The sequence below is a fragment of the Carcharhinus amblyrhynchos genome, chromosome 30 (genome assembly GCF_965287045.1).
Source record: "Carcharhinus amblyrhynchos chromosome 30, sCarAmb.v2.hapA, whole genome shotgun sequence".
Taxonomy (NCBI): domain Eukaryota; kingdom Metazoa; phylum Chordata; class Chondrichthyes; order Carcharhiniformes; family Carcharhinidae; genus Carcharhinus; species Carcharhinus amblyrhynchos.
In genome coordinates this window covers 24,038,125-24,058,916 of record NC_137353.1, presented here as the reverse complement: position 1 = coordinate 24,058,916, position 20,792 = coordinate 24,038,125, and the positions used below count along the sequence as shown (strand labels likewise).

Here is a 20,792-nt window from a genome sequence, read left to right as displayed (position 1 = left end):
ATTAGTGTCACAAATAAGCTTACATTAACATTATAATGAAGTTACTGTGAAAATCCCCAAGTCACTACACTCTGGTGCCTGTACGAGGGAGAATTTAGCATAGCCAATGCACCTAACCAGTCTTCCGGACCATGGGAGGAAACCAGAGCACCCGGAGGAAAACCACACAGACACGGGGAGAACGTGCAGACTCCGCACAGACAGTGACCCAAGCTGGGAATCAAACCCGAGTTCCTGGCACCATGCTGCCTCTAACTTTATTTTAATATACCCAATTATCTAAGCCTAGTTTATCAAAATGTTACCCGATCCTCCACATGAAAAGCCACTTTGTTCTACTGGGTGGCACAAGGTAGGCCGGGAAGCACTTGGAGCGATGGGTGACTGGGAGCTGGGGCGAGGGGTGAAAAGACGTGATGGGCGAAGGGGTGCCGGGTGAATGGAGCTGGGCGAAGGGGTGCCGGGTGAATGGAGCTGGGCGAAGGGGTGCCGGGTGAATGGAGCTGGGCGAAGGGGTGCCGGGTGAATGGAGCTGGGCGAAGGGGTGTCGGGTACACTGGCAGCTGCAGCTTGGAGGAGCTGAGTTTGCAGGTGCAGCTTCACGCTGTCAGCAGCAGGTGTCGCTCCTGTGGCGCGGGAGGGAGAAACTTTCACAAAGACAGGACTCTGACCTTTCACTGAGGGCTGCCAAGCCCTCCCGGAATGCTCAGGAGAGCTCCGGATTTGCCTTCAGTCTCCGAGGCGTTCACTGAAAGCAGTGAGGGAGATTTTAAAATAAAACGATTCCGTTCATTGACGTCCAGCAGCCGCAGAGAGCCGTCATCGGGATGTGCTGGCGAAGTGGCACTTCTGCGCATGCACAGTATGATGCCGGTACTCCTGCGCAAGCGCATTGATGACGGCACTCTTGTGCAGGCGCAATGTGATTGATGTCAGGTTTGTTTTGCGATTGCGCAACGCGCATGCGTACTGTGGCCACGTGCCTTCCCCGCCCCGCCCCCAGTGGCAGTTAATGTGGAGCCCGAGGGGAGTGAACCTGGAGTGTAGCCCAGAGAGGGGCTAGAGACCAAAGGAGCTGGCAACTGCCCCTCACTGTACGGAGGGTTCATACAAGTAAGAAGTCTCACAACACCAGGTTTAAATCCAACCAAAGTTTTATTTGATTGTAATCCCACAAGCTTTCAGAAATGGTGTTCCTTCGTCAGGTGTGTGGAAAGTTCATACCAGGCCGGCACAATGGGTTAGCACTGCTGCCTCACAGCTCCAGGGACTCGGGTTCAATTCCCGGCTTGGGTCACTGTCTGTGTGTGGAGTTTGCACATTCTCCCCGTATCTGTGCGGGTTTCTTCCGGGCGCTCTGGTTTCCTCCCACGGTCCAAAGATTGGCCATGCTAAATTGCCCTTTAGTGTCCTAAGATGTGCAGATTAGTTAGATTAGTCATGGTAAGATGCACTGTTATAAAGGGGTGGGTCTGGGTAAGATGCTCAATCATAAAGTCAGTAAGGAGTCTCACAACACCAGGTTAAAGTCCAACCAGTTTATTTGATAGTAATCCCACAAGCTTTTGGAAACAGTGTTCCTTCGTCAGGTGTGTGACTTGTGATATGATATGACTTCTTATTCTATATCTTATTCTATATCCAAGCCATTTGTGATTGTTGGGAAATAGTTGGGGAATTATATCCTTGCTTGACGTCCCATGTATAGACATTCTGTGGGATTAGAGGGCTTAGCATACTAACAGCTTCCCTGGCTCTAAATAGCTATTTTAGCACAGAAGAAGGAATGGAGTGGCTGTTGCAGCACAGAAGCAGGCCGTTCAGACCATCAGACCAATAGTTGCATCACACAAGTCTCTTTCCACCCTTTATCATCTCATCCGAAAGCATGTCTGGAAAGAAACGATGGGATGTTTGTCACAGTTCATCTGGAGCAGCCCTGTGCTCTGCAGACTGTTCCTAGGGAAGCACAGCGAGGTAAACGCAATGGCTGCCGGAGGACCATCGACTCGGCGAAAGACGTTCTTCCTGCTGCCCAATCATTGATAGCCTTCCAGTGCACAGAGTTACCAGGTGACTGGCACATTCATTGGTCTAGGATTCCAGGAATCGCTCTAGGAATGAGCAATCGGTTAAAGCTTGGAGCAGCCGCTACAGAGGTTCAAAGGGCATAGGCCACTGTCTAAAGTCCTTGCATCACGGTACACCAAGAGGCTGGAAACACCGTAAAGACCCTTGGCCTGAATGGAGAGGGGCACTTCTTTGACATGTAGTGTAAAGGTAATGGTGAATGCCTTTTGGCACAGTGGGTACCATCCCTACCCCTGAGCCAAAAACTCCAGGATCGAGTCCCACTTCAGGAGGGCCACAGAAGGTTAATTGTCGACCTGTAAATACCCCTGATGGCAGTACTGGTCAGCCGTACTGCAGAGGGTGACAGCAAAGCAGTGTCCTCTTAAGGCATGATAACTGAGGGATAGTGAGGGCAGTGTGTGTGAGGCAGCTGGCAGGACGTATTTGGTCTGTACTGGACTTTACACTTAGCCAAACTTGAGCAGTAATGTACTTTCACACATTTTATGAATAAAGCATATTTTAGTGAAGCAAAAGTTGCTGTGATATACGGTTTGTGCTTTAAGCGATTAGTTACATTCTGTGATGGTGGGAACTGGTCTGAGCCGCCAGCCAGGCACTGACAGAACTGTTCTTGGAAAATCTGAATTGCAAAGCAAAGAGGTAGCATTGCCTCATTCAAACTACAAACCACAGATCAGGAGATAATCCAGCTCAGTATGTGTGTGTGCACAGTGCTAAATACTGCTAGAGCTCGTGACATCCTTTCTGCTTCAAATATAAATCCAATCTTCCTTTAAAGGTTAGGCTGATGCATCAACAGCACCTCTGAAGCACTTTTATATTCAAACAACTCTCTCTGAGTGACAAATTATTCACTCATTGGAACAGTTTTAAATTGACGACCAGCCGTTCCTTGTGTGCCCACCCCACCCCACCCCACTATGCTGTGCAGTGACTGGGCAGCATGGTGGCACAGTGGTTAGCACTGCTGCCTCGCAGCACCAGGGGCCCAAGTTCGATTCTGACCTCGGGTGACAGTGTGGAGTTTGCCCATTCTCTGCGTGGGTTTCCACCGGGTGCTCCTGTTCCACCCACAATCCAAAGGTGTGCAGGTTAGGTGAATTGGCCGTGCTAAATTACCCCTTAGTGTCCAAAGATATGGAGGTTAGATGGATCAGCCATGGTAAATGCATGGGATTACGGTGATAGGGTGGGAGCGTGGGATTGTGTGAGATGCTCTTTCGGAGAGTCGATGCAGACTCGATGGGCTGAATGGCCCTCTTCTACACTGCAGGGATTCTATGGCCTATGAATGTCGGATGAAATTGGTTTGGGCTTCACTGTTATCTGTCATCAACGTCAATGAATGAACGATGAATAGTTAGCCAACATAGAGTGGGATGATATCCCAGCCAGGAAGTGAATGCCTTCAGGAGAGGGGGAGGGATGAGAAACTTAAAGGAAAACAAGTGGGAGAGAGAAAAAATAGAGTATGGAAAATTCTAACCCTGGGTTATTTTTGCTGTGCCCTGACAAATATTAGATGTTACCAGAGGCCAAAGGGATTATCTTTGAAGTCCAGTGAGTAAATGTTTAAAAAGGGTCCGTCTGTCTGCCTGAAATCATTCATTTCCTCCTGTTATCAGTGTGGCGCCCAACAACTAGAAGCTCCTGCCAATAGGGAGTTAGCTCGACACTTCGATCTGATTCAGTGGCTGTGGCACCGAGAAAGTATCGCACACCATTGCCAAGTGTAACTGATACAGGGCAGCTCCTGAGGGGGTGTTTCCTTCTACGTCCAGATAAAGTGAAGGAAGACCATTGGGAATGCAGGACTCTCACTGTCCCACCCACTCACCAACCCATGCAACTGCTGCCCCAACTACCAGCAACTTTCACTCCCAGGAAAAAAAATAGGGAAAACTCTGGGAATTTTCTCTTCGTATCTCTAATGTTGATCTAGAACATCGTAGTTACTAACGGCAAAGTAATGTGCACCTTAAAAACATAGAACAGCACATCACAGGAACAGGCCCTTCAGCCCACAATATTGTGCCAAACATGACATCAGATTCAACTACTTCCTTCTGTCTGCCCTTGGTCCATATCGCCATACACCTTGCATATCCATGTGCTTATCTAAAAGCCCCTTAAACACCCCTATCTTGTCTGCCTGCACCATCACCCTTGGCAGCACCTTCCAGACACCTACCACTTTCTGTGTAAAATAAAAAATTTGCCTCTCACATCTCCTTTGAACTCGCCTCCTCTCACCTTAAGTGCATGTCCTCCAGTATTAGACATTTCAACTTAGCCATATTTCTTTGCATCCTCCCCCCTACCGGAATAATGCCTTGGGCTACTGGATGAGGAGCCACCCATCAGGATTAGAGGGTGAAGATGTGCAAAATGGAATTTTGCCTGTCTGCAATGTTATTTGTATTCTTGTGTGTTTAGAATGAGCGTGTAAGGGGTTAACTCCCAAGGCCATACAAAGCCAGACAATAGAAAATTATCAATGATGATCAGACAGTTGTCTGTGAAAGGATTTCTGAAGGTGAAAGTTTATCTTGGCCCACAGAATTACACAGTGGTTTTCAAGGCTTTTTAAACAAAGGACTCTTTTCAACTAAATTAGTAATCACCGCCACCTCCAATTCCCCTCCCCAATCTAAATTATAAACCAAAATGCTGCCCATAAAGAGAGTTTTAATTACACTTTTAATCTAACAAATATTTAGTTACAGATATCAGAGAGATGGCTGTCCCAATTTCTCATTGCCTAGTCCAACAGTACTTGGCTAGAGACCAGAAAATGAAGAAAGAATTGGGGAGAGAGTGGGAGCAGGGGGAGAGAGTGGGAGCAGGAGCAGGGGGAGGGAGCGGGAGCAGGGAGAGAGAATGGGAGCAGGGGAGAGAGCGGGATCAGGGGGAGAGAGCGGGAGTAGGGGACAGAGCAGGATTAGGGGGAGAGAACGGGAGCGGGGCGGGAGAGTGGAACTGGGAGAGAGAGCACGTCTTGATTCTGAACACTCCCAGATACTTTCTCCTAGTGGCATGCCAATATCAAGCTATAACAGTGTGTCTGTTCACTGACAATCACAAAAGTTCATAGGCAGTCAAGGTCCAGGTCTTTGCACATACCCTGCCAGTATTTCTATGGAACAATGTGGATCATCTGTCATGAGCACATATATTCTTTTGAGATTTTGCACTCTCTCAAAACTCTCAACAGACCCTCACGGGTCCGTGGATTCAATCTCAGAATCCAGAAGTGCAAAGTAAGCATTTACTTCCAAAGAAAGTCAGTATTTGTGCTTGTGACAGATGATCCACATTGTTCCATAGAAATACTGGCAGGGTGCACTGTTGGCATTTAGCCAGTCAGACATGGAGGAGACTAGGTCCTGACCTTTGTTAGTTGTTTGGGAGAGCCATGTGCAAAGACCTGGACCTTGACTGCTTATGAACTTTTGTGATTGTCAGTGAACAGACACACTGTTACAGCTTGATATGGGCATGCCACTAGGAGTAAATATCTGGGAGTGTAAGGGAGCATCAGGGAGTGAGGGGAAGCTCAGGGAGTGTATGGAAGTATCAGAGTGCAGGGAAGGTAGGGGAATATTAAAGTGTAGGGAATGTCATGGAGTGTAAGGGGGGTAGCAAGGTGTAGGGGAATGTCTGAGAAATCATGGGCATTTGGCCTCTGATCTTTGGGTAAACGTTCTCCAAGACGGCTTTCACGGCACACAACAGCGCAGAGTCGCTGAGCAAAGACTGATAGCCAAATTCCGCACACATGAGGACGGCTCAACCGGGATCTTGGATTCACGTCACACTATTTGTAACCCCCATGACTTGCCTGGGCTTGCAACATCTCACACTGTCCTGTCTGGAGACAATATACATCTCTTTAACCTATGCTTAATGCTATCTCCACTCACATTGTCTGCATCTTTAAGACTTGACTAGTTGTAAAGACTCACATTCTAATCAGTATTCTGTAAACTGAGTGTGTGCCTTTATATGCCCTGTTTGTGATTAGAACTCCCCACTCACCTGATGAAGGAGCAGCACTCCAAAAGCTAGTGGTGTTTGTTACCAAATAAATCTGTTGGACTTTAACCTGGTGTTGTGAGATGTCTTACTATGTTTACCCCAGTCCAATGCCGGCATCTCACATCAAGATGAGAGAGATGTTGGGGAGAGTGGGGAGAATATCAGGTAGTGTTGGGGAGTATGTATCACACGTTATTCACATAACATAAAACTACTTATCAATCTCAGACTTTGTGCTAAATTTTCAGGCTCTGTGAAGCACTGGACAGAGATGGCCAGAGCCTGAAAATTCCAGCATAAATTAATGTGCCTGTTTCCCAATGCCATTCCAGGCCATCTCAAGTTTTCCCAACTTCTGCTCCTCAAGCCAAAAGGCCTTTGGGAGCCTCACACTTCAGCTTCACTTGGGAGCTTCTCTACATCCCAAATAAGTCCCCATTGAAAAAAAAAGTGCCCCTCCAGGGGGTGGGTACAGGTCCCGGGAGCAAACCCGCCTCCTTTTTCCCACCTTTTTCCCAATTAAGGAGCCCACTGTGTTAATTGGTATGAATATAGTCCACAGTTTGGAAAAAGGAGCCTTCATTCACAGCCCACTCCGGTCATTGATCGTCTCCAATCACAAATACCCCGTTAGAGCTTCCATTCTACAAACTGACCGCGAGTTCCTCCCAATTCCAAAGCACATTTTAATCTGCCTGAAATCTCAGTGAGTAACTTCACAACACTGAGATGAGGCTCCCTCACTGTAAATATCAATGACCTCATCTCAGTGTTGTGAAGTTACTCACTGAGATTTCAGGCAGATTAAAATGTGCTTTGGAATTGGGAGGAACTCGCAGTCAGTTTGTAGAATGGAAGCTCTAATGGGGTATTTGTGATTGGAGACTATTTTCACTCTGAAGACAATTATGTTACGTTCCAGCCATCGTTCTTCACAATATCCAACCCTATTCTTGTTTCTGGCACTCACTAAGATGCTGGCTGATCCCTTTTAACTTTTACAGGAGTTCTGCAGAACCAAAATCTGCAAATAAATTCAGTACAAAATATCCAACCTGTTGTTTGTACCAATGTTTGCCCTACCTGGTGGTTTTGAGGCAAGCTAGCCTATAATGATGGTGCAAAACTATAATAGATGGTATGGTTGAATAATTATAATTATTTTCACTCTGATGACAATTAAAGACCAGCTCCTTCTAGCTGAGAGCTCTGAAGCGTTCTTCATTTTACATTTAAAGAAAGCACGTGCCCGAAAGGGGTTTAGAAATTTAGCTGCTCTCATCAAAGAATAATTAATACAATTACAGCGTAAAGTCCATAATCTGGGTCTTCCATGCTTTCTAATTAAGAAGCCAAGCAACAATTTAGAAAACAGATTTAATGAATATGATTAACAAAGCTCAGAGCAGAAACACCATGTAAAAACCAATCATTAAAATACTACCAACAAAGAGACAATCTCAGGATTCGGGCTTTGACAAAGGGTCAACGGGACTCGAAACGTCAGCTCTTCTCTCCTTACAGATGCTGCTGGACCTGCTGAGATTTTCCAGCATTTTCTCTTCTGGTTTCAGAATTTGGGCCTATGACTTTGAGATAATCTTTGTCAAAAGGTTTCATTGCAGTGGTAGATATAACCCTGATATCAGCTCCTGAATACCATCACAATGGACTTGATACCCTTAAACAAGAGATGTATATGTATAACTGCTGGACCCCACATCCCTCACTGGCTTGTCAGCAATGCCCATATTCTCTCCGCTCCAAAAGGGAAGGAGACTGACCTTGCTTCAGATTATGTCAGGAAGTCTATCCTAAGGAAAATAACACAACATTAATAAATGAGGGTAATTGTCAGGTTGCTAAGTAAGCTCCCCGCTCTTGTGAAAACATGCAGGCTGCAAGCTTCAGATGGAGTTCTTACTTCACTGTGGGGGCAGCAGCAAAAGAAGATTGACTTGCATTTCAGGACATCCCATTTCAGTCAATGAAGCAACTTTGAAGACTAGCTACTGCCATGAAGTAGGAAACACTACAGTCAATTTGTGCACAGCAAGCTCCCACAATCAGTGGACCAGCATTTATTGCCCATTCCTAACTGCCCTTCAGGTGGTGGCGTGAGCTGTCTTTTTGCAACGGTTCAGTGAACTGAATCTTTAAAACAAAATTAATCCAAACAAAGTTTCAGTTTGGATGATTCCAATGTTTGAACAGCAGTCAGGGTCAAGTGCATCCGAACTGGAGTTTTTTGCTCCTAGTATCCAAATGATTCTACCACAGAATAACCATTTCTCTGCCATATTTTAAGGCAGTAATTTTAGAGGAATTTCATGCAAACTCACTCAAATTGGCTGATAGTGTCATTGTTAACAATTTTATGCAAATTTGAATCCCTGCTACTTCCAAACAGGGATTCTTAGTCAACCCCAGTGGCATGTATTGCAAAGCAGAGTTAATTAATAATAATTAGCCATTTCTAATTTCTACTTGGCGATGTTAATTGTTTTGCATTCCATAGTCTAAACCTGGAATTGATTTATAATATTAAATGTGATTTGATAATTAGGAACTCCCTCAGTGGTCATCTAGCCAATAATGCTAAACCTCTTGCTTAGTAAAATAAATATGAGATCAGGATGGGAGAGACCTTCCCTTTTCAAGAAAAGGGCATGAAATATTTTATTGCCTGCAGACTGGAGATCAGTCAACCTGGGCTGACTGTGTGGTGCTGTCAGCAGTTCGATCTTGTGCGATGGTGGCCTTGAGCCCCCAGCCTACTGAATCAGTACTTTGTGCAGGTTAACAGCCTATGGTTAAGACTATTTGCATATCTGGTTAAAAGCATCAAAATGATTGGAGCTCCTTTCCATGCTGGCATCTTGCCCTTTGGTGGCTTACTGGGAAAAGTTGTCACCACAGCAACAGTGGAATCATGTTACGTTCCAGCCATCGTTCTTCACAATATCCAACCCTATTCTTGTTTCTGGCACTCACTAAGATGCTGGCTGATCCCTTTTAACTTGTACAGGAGTTCTGCAAAACCAAAATCTGCAAATAAATTCAGTAAAAAATATCCAACCTATACCAATGATTGCCCTACCTGGTGGTTTTGAAGCAAGCTAGCCTATAATGATGGTGCAAAACTATAATAGATAATATTGGTATGGTTGAATAATTTGGTTGGTTTGGACAACCTTTTCAAATGGGACCATTTATGGAAGAAACATTTTCAGATAAATTCCTTTCCAATACCCATTATTATCCGCATGTCTGATATATGTCTGATATATATAGCAATGTCTCAGTTCAATCAAAATGGTTTTCAGACCCTGGGGCTTAACTGTAATCTTAAACAAATTCCACCAATCCATATTGGACTACCATGGCTATGATCCTATGATTAGCCTAAAGACTAAAAAATGGGCTCAAATTAAGTCAATGAAGGCCTCCCTGATTGTGGGATCAGATGTGGCGTTGATATCTTGCCGTGGAAGTTCCCAATAAGGATCAAAAGCCATGGCTTGTATTTTCAGAAGGCGTTTGACAAGGTACCTCACAAGAGGTTATTGCAGAAGGTCAGGGGACATGGAGTTGGGGGTAGGGTGTTAGCGTGGATAGGGGATTGGTTGTCAAATAGGAGGCAGAGAGTGGGGGTCAATGGGTGCTATTCGGATTGGTGGATGGTGACTAGTGGAGTGCCCCAGGGGTCGGTGCTGGGGCCTCAGCTATTTACCATTTATATAGATGATCTGGAGGAGGGAACCGAGTGTAGGGTGTCGAAATTTGCTGATGACACCAAGATTGGTGGAACGGCAAATTGTGTGGAGGGTGTGGAGAGTCTACAGAAGGATCTAGATAGGCTGGGCGAATGGGCCAGGAAATGGCAAATGGAATTTAATGTTGGCAAGTGCGAGGTGGTCCACTTTGGTAGGAATAATGGTAGGAAGGATTATTACTTACGTGGCAAAAAACTGCAGCAGGCGACGGTGCAGAGGGACCTCGGGGTCCTTGTGCATGAGTCGCAAAAACACAGCTTGCAGGTGCAGCAGGTGGTCAGAAAGGCAAATGGGATGCTGGCCTTCATAGCGAGGGGGATTGAATATAAAAGTAGGGAGGTCTTGCTGCGGCTGTATAGGGCATTGGTGAGGCCGCAGCTGGAGTACTGTGTGCAGTTTTGGGCGCTGTACTTACGCAAGGATATTTTGGCCTTGGAGGGAATGCAGAGGAGGTTTACTAGGCTGATGCCGGAGTTGAGGGGGTTGAGCTATGAGGAGAGGCTGAATAAACTAGGCTTGTACTCGTTAGAGTTTAGAAGAATGAGGGGAGATCTCATTGAGACGTATAAGATGATGAATGGGATGGATAGGATAGAGGTGGAGAGACTCTTCCCGCTCAGAAAGGATAGTAGGACTAGGGGGCACAGCCTCAAGATAAAGGGGGGGCAGTTTAGAACAGAGTTGAGGAGGAACTTCGTCACTCAAAGGGTGGTGAATCTCTGGAATTCTCTGCCCGTTGAAGTGGTGGAGGCTACCTCACTAAATATTTTTAAGACGCGGGTTGATGGGTTTTTGTTAAGAGAGGGGATTAAGGGTTATGGGGAGAAGGCGGGAATGTGGAACTGAGCCACGACAGATCAGCCATGATCTTATTGAATGGCGGGGCAGGCTCGAAGGGCTAGATGGCCTACTCCTGCTCCTATTTCTTATGTTCTTATGGAAGCACTTTTCATCCATCCCAAGCATGAAAATATCCAATTATGGATTAATCCACATAAGGAAATGGCTTCTACAGAAATTCTTGTTTCTGGCACTCCTACAGAAATTTCCTTGAAAAAAGGCTGCCTCAAAAAACCATTCCAGCCCATGTCTTGAAAAATCAATCCATAGATTGATCCTAGATTGAACTGAGACATTGCTATATATATCAGACATCAATAGGGCATTCCATGCGGATAATAATGGGTATTGGAAAGGAATTTATCTGAAAATAAATGGTCCCATTTAAAAAAGGTTGAGTATGGATCCAACAACCTAGAAAGGCTTGATAGACCTATCAATCATTCATATACTGATCATATACTGATCCATCATCATTGAATGTTGAGTTACAGGGGCTGATTCATATATGGAAGAAATCTTCCATAGATGGCTTGAAGAATCAAAAATATTAATATCCTTTAAAATATTAAAAGAGGTCGTCCTCCAGCTGCTTGAAGGATGCTTTTTTTGTCAATTTTCAGCTGCCAGTCCATAGGGTCCAAACCTCTATAATAGGGCCCATGTTGATTGTCATGCTATCTCCAGTGGGTCTAACATAGATTGGTTGCTGGGCTTTCCATATAATTTTGAAAGGGAATTTGGTGCTAGGTCTTCCAATATGGATTAATCCATTACTGGATATTTTCATGATTGGTATGAAGACCTAGCACCAAATTCCAAAATTATATGGAAAGGGAATTTGGTGCTACATCCCAAGCATGAAAGTATCCAGTTATGGATTAATCCATATTGGAAGACCAAGCACCAAATTCCCTTTATAATAGGGCCCAAAGGGAACCTGTACAATAAGGCCCAGAGGTTTGGACCCTAATATAGATTGGTTGCTGGGCTTTCCATATAATTTTGAAAGGGAATTTCACAATATCCAACCCTATTCTTGTTTCTGGCACTCACTAAGATGCTGGCTGATCCCTATTAACTTTTTGGTTTTGCAGAACTCCTGTAAATCTGCAAATAAATTCAGTAAAAAATATCCAACCTGTTGTTTGTACCAATGATTGCCCTACCTGGTGGTTTTGAGGCAAGCTAGCCTATAATGATGGTGCAAAACTATAATAGATAATATTGGTATGTTTGAATAATTTGGTTGGTTTGGACAACCTTTTCAAATGGGACCATTTATGGAAGAAACATTTTCAGATAAATTCCTTGCCCTATTGATGTCTGATATATATAGTAATGTCTCAGTTCAATCAAAATGGTTTTCAGACCCTGGGGCTTAACTGTAATCTTAAACAACCAATCTATATTAGGGTCCAAACCTCTATAATAGGGCCCAATGTTGATTGTCATGCTATTTCCAGTGGGTCTATGGTCTGGCAGCTGAAAATCGACAAAATCATGCTTGGGATTAATCCATATTGGAAAAGTGCTTCCAAACCCACGGAAAGATATCAATGCTTCCACGGCCGTGGAAGCATTGATATCTTTCTGTGGAAGTTCCCAATGACCAGATTCCACAATCAGGCCTTCATTAACAAAAATGGGCTCAAATTAGGCCTGATTGTGGAAACAGATGTGGCATTGATAACTCTGTGGAAGTTCCCAGTAAGGACCAAAAGCCACGGCACCGTCTATTTAGGCTAATCATAGACAGTCTGATTAGCCTAATCATAGCACCGTCTATGATTAGCCTAAATAGACGGTGCCGTGGCTTTTGGTCCTTTTTGACGCCTAGATTGAATTGAGACATTGCTAATCATTTGGTGGAATCTGTTTTTACTAATCAGATTCCACCAATCCATATTAGCCACGGCACCGTCGGTGCTACGATTAGGCTAATCAGACTGACGGTGCCGTGGCTAATATGGATTGGTGGAATCTGATTAGTAAAAACAGATTCCACCAAATGATTAGCAATGTCTCAATTCAATCTAGGCGTCAAAATGGTTTTCAGACCCTGGGGCTTAATGGTAATCTTGGCTAAAGCCCCAGGGTCTGAAAACCATTTTGACGCCTAGATTGAATTGAGACATTGCTATATATATCAGACTCCAATGCCCTATTGATAAGGAATTTATCTGAAAATGTTTCTTCCATAAATGGTCCCATTTGAAAAATCATACTATCCAATTAGGGCCCAATGTTGAGATATGGATTGTCCATATATCTCAACATTGGGCCCTAATTGGATAGTATGATTTTTCAAATGGGACCATTTATGGAAGAAACATTTATTTATGGAAGAAGCATATGGACAATCCATGCTATGGAATTAGCCGTCGACCATACATTCCATGGAAAGGTGGCAGGTCTTTCCATATATGGATATTCCATATATGGCAAGGCCAAGCTGAAAATCGACAAAAGGTCTTGTCCTCCGCTCTGGAGGACAACCTTTTTTAATATTTTAAAGTTGATATTAATATTTAATTTGATTCTTCAAGCCATCCATGCTCCAGAATATGATTAATACTAACTCTTTTCATTGGATCTTTCTCCAACATGACATTAATAAGATTTTGACAGCACTCACTCAGGGAAGGGGATGGGGGAAATTGTATAGATTGTGTCTGTAGCTCCTTCGGCTTTGAAAGGTCGCTATCATCGAAGGGCATGCAGCCTGTTACCATGACATAGAGGACGATACCCAGGCTCCAGATGTCTGCTTAAATACAACCCCTTTAAAGCAGACATCTGGAGCCTGGGTGTCATTTTGCCCTTGTTCAACCTTTTGTGGATCTCTGCCGTATGCAGCGCCAGAGGTTCTCAATGGTGACAAATACAACCCCTTTAGTCACCATTAGTCACCGAGAACCTCTGGCGCCGCATACGCCGGAGATCCACAAAAGGTTGAACAAGGGCAACTGTCTGGCTTAGCAACTTGCATGATAGTTAAGTAGTCGTTAGACTACTTGGCAAAAACTTAGTTAAGTTGTCGTCAGACAGCTTAGACTTAAGTTTTTGCCAAGTAGTCTGACGACTTTGCAGTCTAAGCTGTCTGACGACTACTTAACTAAGTTTTTGCCAAGAGAGGTATCCATTTTTGCAGAATGTTCACACCCTAATATCATCAAAGTGTATCAGGTCATAGAGATCTGATTTTGCTTCCTCCATTATAAATAAGGTATGTTCACTTGATTCAATGACTTGGTTGACTCTCAAGATCATTTGTCTGAAGCGGTCGCCTGAATGTATTTTAAACATTGCCCAGGCTTTGGAATATTGTCATGCTCATCACATTGCACATCGTGATATTAAGTGTGAAAACATCTTAATAGTCAACAATATCCCAAAGATCACTGACTTTGATCCCTTCATGCAAGTTGCTAAGCCAAAAAGTCTTTTCATTGGATATCTTTGGGATATTGTTGACTATTAAGATGTTTTCACACTTAATATCACGATGTGCAATGTGATGAGCATGACAATATTCCAAAGCCTGGGCAATCTGTTTAAAATACATTCGGGCGACCGCTTCAGACAAATGCTTTTGATTCAATGACTTGGTTGACTCTCGTGAACATACCTTATTTATAATGGAGGAAGCAAAATCAGATCTCTATGACCTGATACACTTTGATGATATTAGGGTGTGAACATTCTGCAAAAATGGATACCTCTCTTGGCAAAAACTTTGATGTCTAAGCTGTCTGACGACTACTTAACTATGATTTTTATGGCAACAGGTTTCTGAAACTTTAAGGAGAAAGCCTTTCTCACAGTGGAATAAGCACCGCCATTAAGTGGAATAAGTGGCAAAAACTTATTAATAAGTCTAAGCTGTCTGACAACTACTTAACTGATTTTTATGGCAACAGGTTTCTGAAACTTTAAGGAGAAAGCCTTTGGACTTTGCCATATTTGGATATGAAATTCCATATATAAGTCCATGGCTGGTGAATTTGACCAAAAGGCCTATCGCGGCCAACTTATAGCCTTTTATGGGAACGTTAAGGAACAGGACGTTCCGACATTACCAAATGAATATCGCCTACAATTTCCAAATATGGTTTGAAATTTGGAACATAGAACGTCCATATATGGAATTGAAGGAATAATACTTCCATATATGGAACAGGGTGGAGGGGATCATTAATTCCATATATGGAATTGTTTAATACCCATATGGGGGGGATGGAATCCATTTAATACTTTCATATATGGTCGTGGGGAACAGCCATTAATTCCATATATGGAAAAATGCATGCTAATTGGAATCATTCATGTGCCCTACGGTTTTCAGATCTATATTGCCAATAAATGCAAATTTATTTCCGTTTGCTGCTAACTGATTTCCAGCTGTAAATTCCTATGGTTAATGCTGGTTAAATATTGAGTTGCGTTGAAGGGAGAAAGCTTCTTCTTGCCCCCAACCTTGGTAAGTACAAGGTTGTACAAGGTTGGGGGCAAGACTGGCCAAAGGTTTTATGCCAGGGCCAATGCAGGTGCCAAACTCAAGAAGCTTTGAGAAGGGAGAAGAAGCTTTCTCCCTTCAACTCAACTCATATGGTTAACCAGCATTAACCATTACTTACCAAGTCCAAAGAATGGACTTCTGAATGCCAGATTTCACCAACACAGTTGGTTCAGTTCAACCTGGAGGAAACCCCCAATCCAACTGCCGAACACTGGCCTGTCTTGCCCCCAACCTTGTACTTACCAGTGTTCGGCAGTTGGATTGGATTCAACCTGGAGGAAACCCCCAATCCAACTGCCGAACTGAACCAATTGTGTTGGTGAAATCTGGCATTCAGAAGTCCATTCTTTGGGCATACTTTTGGCTGCAGGAACTCCAAACCATGCATGTATGTATGTCCAACAGAATGCGAGGGTGAACCACTCTCCTCAGAGTTTCTGTGGATTCAGATGGCCTTGCACTTACTTTTGGCTGCAGGAACTCCAAACCATGCATGTATGTAAGTGCAAGGCCGTCTGAATCCACAGAAACTCTGAGGAGAGTGGTTCACCCTCGCATTCTGTTCCATCCATTGTAGCCTCCTTGATCGTTTGTAAGGGATTGTATAGATGTGCGGTTAGAACATCTGCAGTTGCACACACTTGGCAATGATCGTGACTTAATCTACATCGCCATTTTCACCAGCAAGCTTAGGGTTCATTCTGCATCCAAATAGCCCTCCATCGTTCCTGGGGATTTACACCAAACGTGCAAAGTGTAGCAAAGGATGCAAAGTGTCAGTTCTGTTGAACTAGCCCAATACCGTCTCTTTTCCCAAGGCCACGAGGATCCTTTACCCCATGTTACCATGGTGAAGATTAGTTCCAGTAATCTACAGAGGGCCAGGCTTTTTCTAAGCATTCTGTACCTTGCATTTTCTGAGGTCTCTAATGTTTTAGCAGCAATTAAAAGTACAAAAAGAATTGGGATGTTAAACTAAACTGAATTTATTTTTCTGCCCTGAGTTGACCCAGCACCTTTAGGCATTTTAATCAGTTAAAGACGCTACATAAGTGCAAGAATTAAAGATGTTATATTAGGTTTTGATAATCGATCCTATTAAACATCTTTAGGCATTTTAATATTAGGTTTTGATAATCGATCATATTAGTTTCCCCCTTTCCCTAACAAAATGATTCATTCCTTCCAATTAGCACAGATATTATCACAAGGTCCTTAATGAGGAGAAACCTTGGCAAAAGTTAGAACCACAAGCCTGAGGGTGTCTCACTAGCTGTCTTGTGGATACAGAATAGGGTGCTGAAATTATACAATGCAAAAGGAGGCCATTCAACCCATCAGGTCTGCACTCACCACTATCCCACCCAGGCCCTATTCCCTTGATCCCATGTATTTACCCTGCTGGTCCTCCTGACACCAAGGGGTAATTTAGCACGGCCAATCCACCTAACCCGCAAATCTTTGGACTGTGGGAGGAAATTGGGGCACCCGGAGGAAACCCACGCATTCTCTCTGAGAATGTGCAAACTCCACACAAACAGTGACCCGAGGCTGGAATTGAACCTAGGTCGCTGGCGCTGTGAGACAGCAGTGCTAATCACTGTGCCATTGTGCTGCCCTAACCATTGTGTCACCATGCTGCCACTAATTAAACCTTCAGCAATGTTTATGATGTCACAAGTGTGGTTGTGACATTCCATTGAGATGTGGCTGATAAAGAGGGCCATTTCCTGACAATGTGCAATCCTCCTCCAGTCTTGTCCTTGGTGAGCTGTAGACATGTTCTCAGTTCTCTGCGTGGAGATGGAGGTAGGGCTGCCAGGTGCGATAGTAACTGAGTGTTCTGACATTTTCATCCCTGTCGTACTTGCAACGGTGAGATTTTCCCCGAACCATTTGCTATTGCCAGCAGCCAGCTAACGGTTCCCTATAACATTCCATGCTGGCTATAATTTGAAACCTAATGGTTTCTGTAATATCTTGGAAAGAGTGGCAATCTCCGAGTGGGGTAACTAATGAATTATTTATTAACAGGAATAACTGCATACAAAATAATTCGAGTGAGAAAGATGCTACTGAGTACTTCGACCCCAGACTCCTGACTGCCTGAGAGAGCCTGCACTCAGCCTCAGGATTTACATGCTTTAGCCCAATTGGCCGAAAGGATCACATGACCCTACAAAATCTGGAATGTAACACTACATTCTGCACTTTCGTTTCCTCCTCTATGAACGGTATGCTGTGTCTGTATAGGGCGCAAGAAACGATGCTCTTCAATGTATACTAATACATGCAACAGTTATAAATCAAATCAAGCCCTTAAAGGGGCTCATTACTACATCCCTCCCCCTTTAAGTCCATCATTAACACATACCAACAAAAGTGAAACCATTTACAATGTAACAGTATAAATTTTCTTCAACACATTTCATTATGAAAGTCAGTCTGTCAGGGGATTTCCCCTCTCTCTGGGAGTGACACAGCTCAACAGGAAGTGCCTCAATGGCAGAGATAGATTTGGTTTGACTTCCAGAGATTATGTTCCAATGGGAACCAGAGAAGTGATCAGCACTGAGGCACCTTCACAAGCTGGATGTCTGACTTGACCCTTCCTCCAGGCTAACTTGTTTCCGTACTGTTTTCGACTACAACAGCTTCACGGGCGAGCATGCTCGGAGCGGACCTCTCACTGGTTCTCTATGTAACTCCCTTCTTTTCAAGTGATCTTCAATATTTTACCTTGAACTTGTATTTCATACAATACCGGGCTTGTCCTAGTCACCATAACGCCTGGGGCCCAATTCTGAACCGTCCCAAAATTTTTAGCATTTACCAGGGATAATCCACTTTGAATGCTCTGTCAGATCTTGTTGAATCATGATGTTTCTTTGCACACTTTGCTTTGCCTCCACCATCCCCACCAAGTTTAGAAACACCAGGTCCAACTTTGTTTGAATACACTGACCAACTTGGCAGAAGTTACTCCGGTGGTCATGTGGGGTGTCGTTCTATAGGTATTAAGAAAATGCACTCAGTTTGGATGCTGATGGTTGCTTATCCATGGCTGCTTTAAAAGTTTGCAAAGCCCTGTCAGCCAGCACATTTGAGGAGGGTTTAAAGTATGATCTTAATGCCATTTGATAATATGAAATGGTAGAACTCGCTGGTAAATACTGTCCCGTTGTCTGAAACCATCGCCTCTGACAAACCATGGGTGGTGAATGTTTGTCCTAACTGTTCTACTGTTGCAAAACAAAAAGTTATGGATTTCAAATTATAGATGTCTAGCCACTTTGAATGTGCGTCTGCTATGAATGGGAATGTTGTGACCAAGAATAGCCTACAAAATCATCATGGAGTCTCACCCACTGGCCGCTCCCCAACGGCTATTGATGGTAGCTTTTGTTGTACTTGACATTGGTTGCAATGTTTAACCATATTTGCTATGTCTGTACCTAACTCGAGGCAACAGACATAGCTGCAAGCCAACATTTTCATCTCAGACATCCTTAGATGGATGCTGTGTAGCTCTTCCACTAATAACTTCCTGCCAGGCATTGGAACGACCACAGAAGGATGCCACCTTTGCAGTTCAATCCATTCTTGCTTATTTGACAAGGTTTTAGTTGTACAGACATTCTATCATAATGCCAGCCAGGAAGAACCATATGCTTAACTCTGGACAATATTGGATCCTTCTGAGTCCGATATTTGATCTGTTGCAACCTCATAGCTGGTGTGTCGAGGAAATTCAAGGCAAGGATGATTTCTTCTGGCACTAGCAAGGGTGGCGTACTCTCCAATAGTGGGAGACAGCTCAAGGGGTCTGCATTTGATATATTGTCCTCAGACTGTGTGGGAAAGTATATTCGTAGTGGACATTAATAAAGTCCAACGTGGTATCCCAGCAGATGCTATTGGAGGGATTACTTTATCTTCTCTTAATAAGCCCAGCAGGGGTTTATGATCAGTAATTAGGGTAAAATGCCGTCCATAAACACATTGGTGTAAAGAAATTCTACCAATGATGACGGCCGACTCCTCTTTCTCGATGTGTGAGGAAGTCTTTCCTGCAGTTAGGGCCTTTGAAGCAAAGCCGATGTGTCTTTCTAACCCTTCCTTCAAAAATAGCTCCAATTCCATAAGGAGATGCAACACAAGTGAGAATGATTTCTTTTGAAGGGTCGAAATGGACTTAAAAGGCAAGATGACTGCAGGAATTGTTTCACTTATCTGAAGGTTTTCTTTTGCTGTATCTTCCAGTACTACCCCTGGTGTTTTTTTTTCAGTAATCATGTAAAGGTGCCAATATCTAGACAAGTTTGGAACAAACCTTCTGTAATAATTTACCATTCCAAGAAAAGATTTTAACTCTGACACATTCTTTGGGGCTGATGTTTCTTCAATGGCCCTAACTTTCTCTTCCATTGGGTGCAATCCTTGTGCATCTACTCAAAACCCCCAATTTTCTTTTTATTCATTCATGGGACATATTGCCCATCCCTAGTAGCTCAAGGTCAGTTGAGAGTCAACCACATTGCTATGGCTCTGGAGTCACATGTAGGCCAGACCAGGTAAGGATGGCAGATTTCCTTCCCTAAACGATATTAGTGAACCAGATAGGTTTTTCCGACAATGACAATGGTTTCATAGTCATCAGTAGATTCTTAATTCTAGATTTTTTTATTGAATTCAAATTCCACCATCTGCCATGGCGAGATTCAAACCCCAGTCCCCAGAACATTAGCTGAGTTTCTGGATTAATAGTCTGGTGATAAGTCACCATTTATAGGTGTCTTTCTCTCCCTTTAATCTTACACCAGCTTTCTGGAACCTTTTTAAAGCCTCCTCTAGCCTGGTTAGGTGTTCCTCTTCTGTGGCTCCCATGATCAGAACATCATCCAGGCAAACAGCTGTCTTGGGCAAATTGTGTCACCAGCTCTCCATTGCATAAGCTGATAATACCTCAAATGGCAGTCTGGTGGACTGGTATAGGCCTTATGTTTGTTAATAGTGAAAAAACTTAGTGTGAGTTAGCCCTGCAGGTAGCTTGGCATACGTCCTCTATTTTAGGCATGGGATATCTGTCCAATTTTGCCACCTGATTCACAGTTAATTTATAGTCCCCACATATTTGTACGCTGTTATTATGCTTAATTACTGGCACAATGGGAGCGGCCCACTCTGTAAATTACCCAGACCTGATAATGCCCCCAAATCTTCTAACCATCTAAATTCAGTCTCTATCTTCTCATTTGGTGAATAAGGCACGGGCCTTGCTCTGTAAAATGTTTGTCTTTCAAGCTTTGTATTTTGTCTAGTTCTTCTTGAAACACCTCCTGGTATTTCCCGAGGATGTTGTGTGGGTCCCCTTCGTTCATTTTGAACATTTCTACCCAATTCTATTTTATTTCCTGAAGTCAATCTCGTCCCATCAAGCCTGACCCTTAGGCCTCAACTCCAATTAAAGGTATTTGGGCAGACTGCTGTCTGTAAGTTACAGGTGCTGATGTTGTTCC

General features: G+C 43.7%; 1 protein-coding gene across 1 annotated transcript in view; it reads left to right on the top strand.

Annotated features, from left to right (window-relative positions):
• The first annotated feature begins 1,075 nt into the window (after nt 1-1,075).
• Nucleotides 1,076-20,792, top strand: part of kazna (kazrin, periplakin interacting protein a) — a 610,507-nt gene continuing 590,790 nt past the window's right edge. Inside the window, exon 1 of the mRNA XM_080214942.1 lies at nt 1,076-1,113. The gene's annotated coding sequence lies outside the window, so the exon portion shown is untranslated. The remainder of the gene's footprint in view (nt 1,114-20,792) is intronic.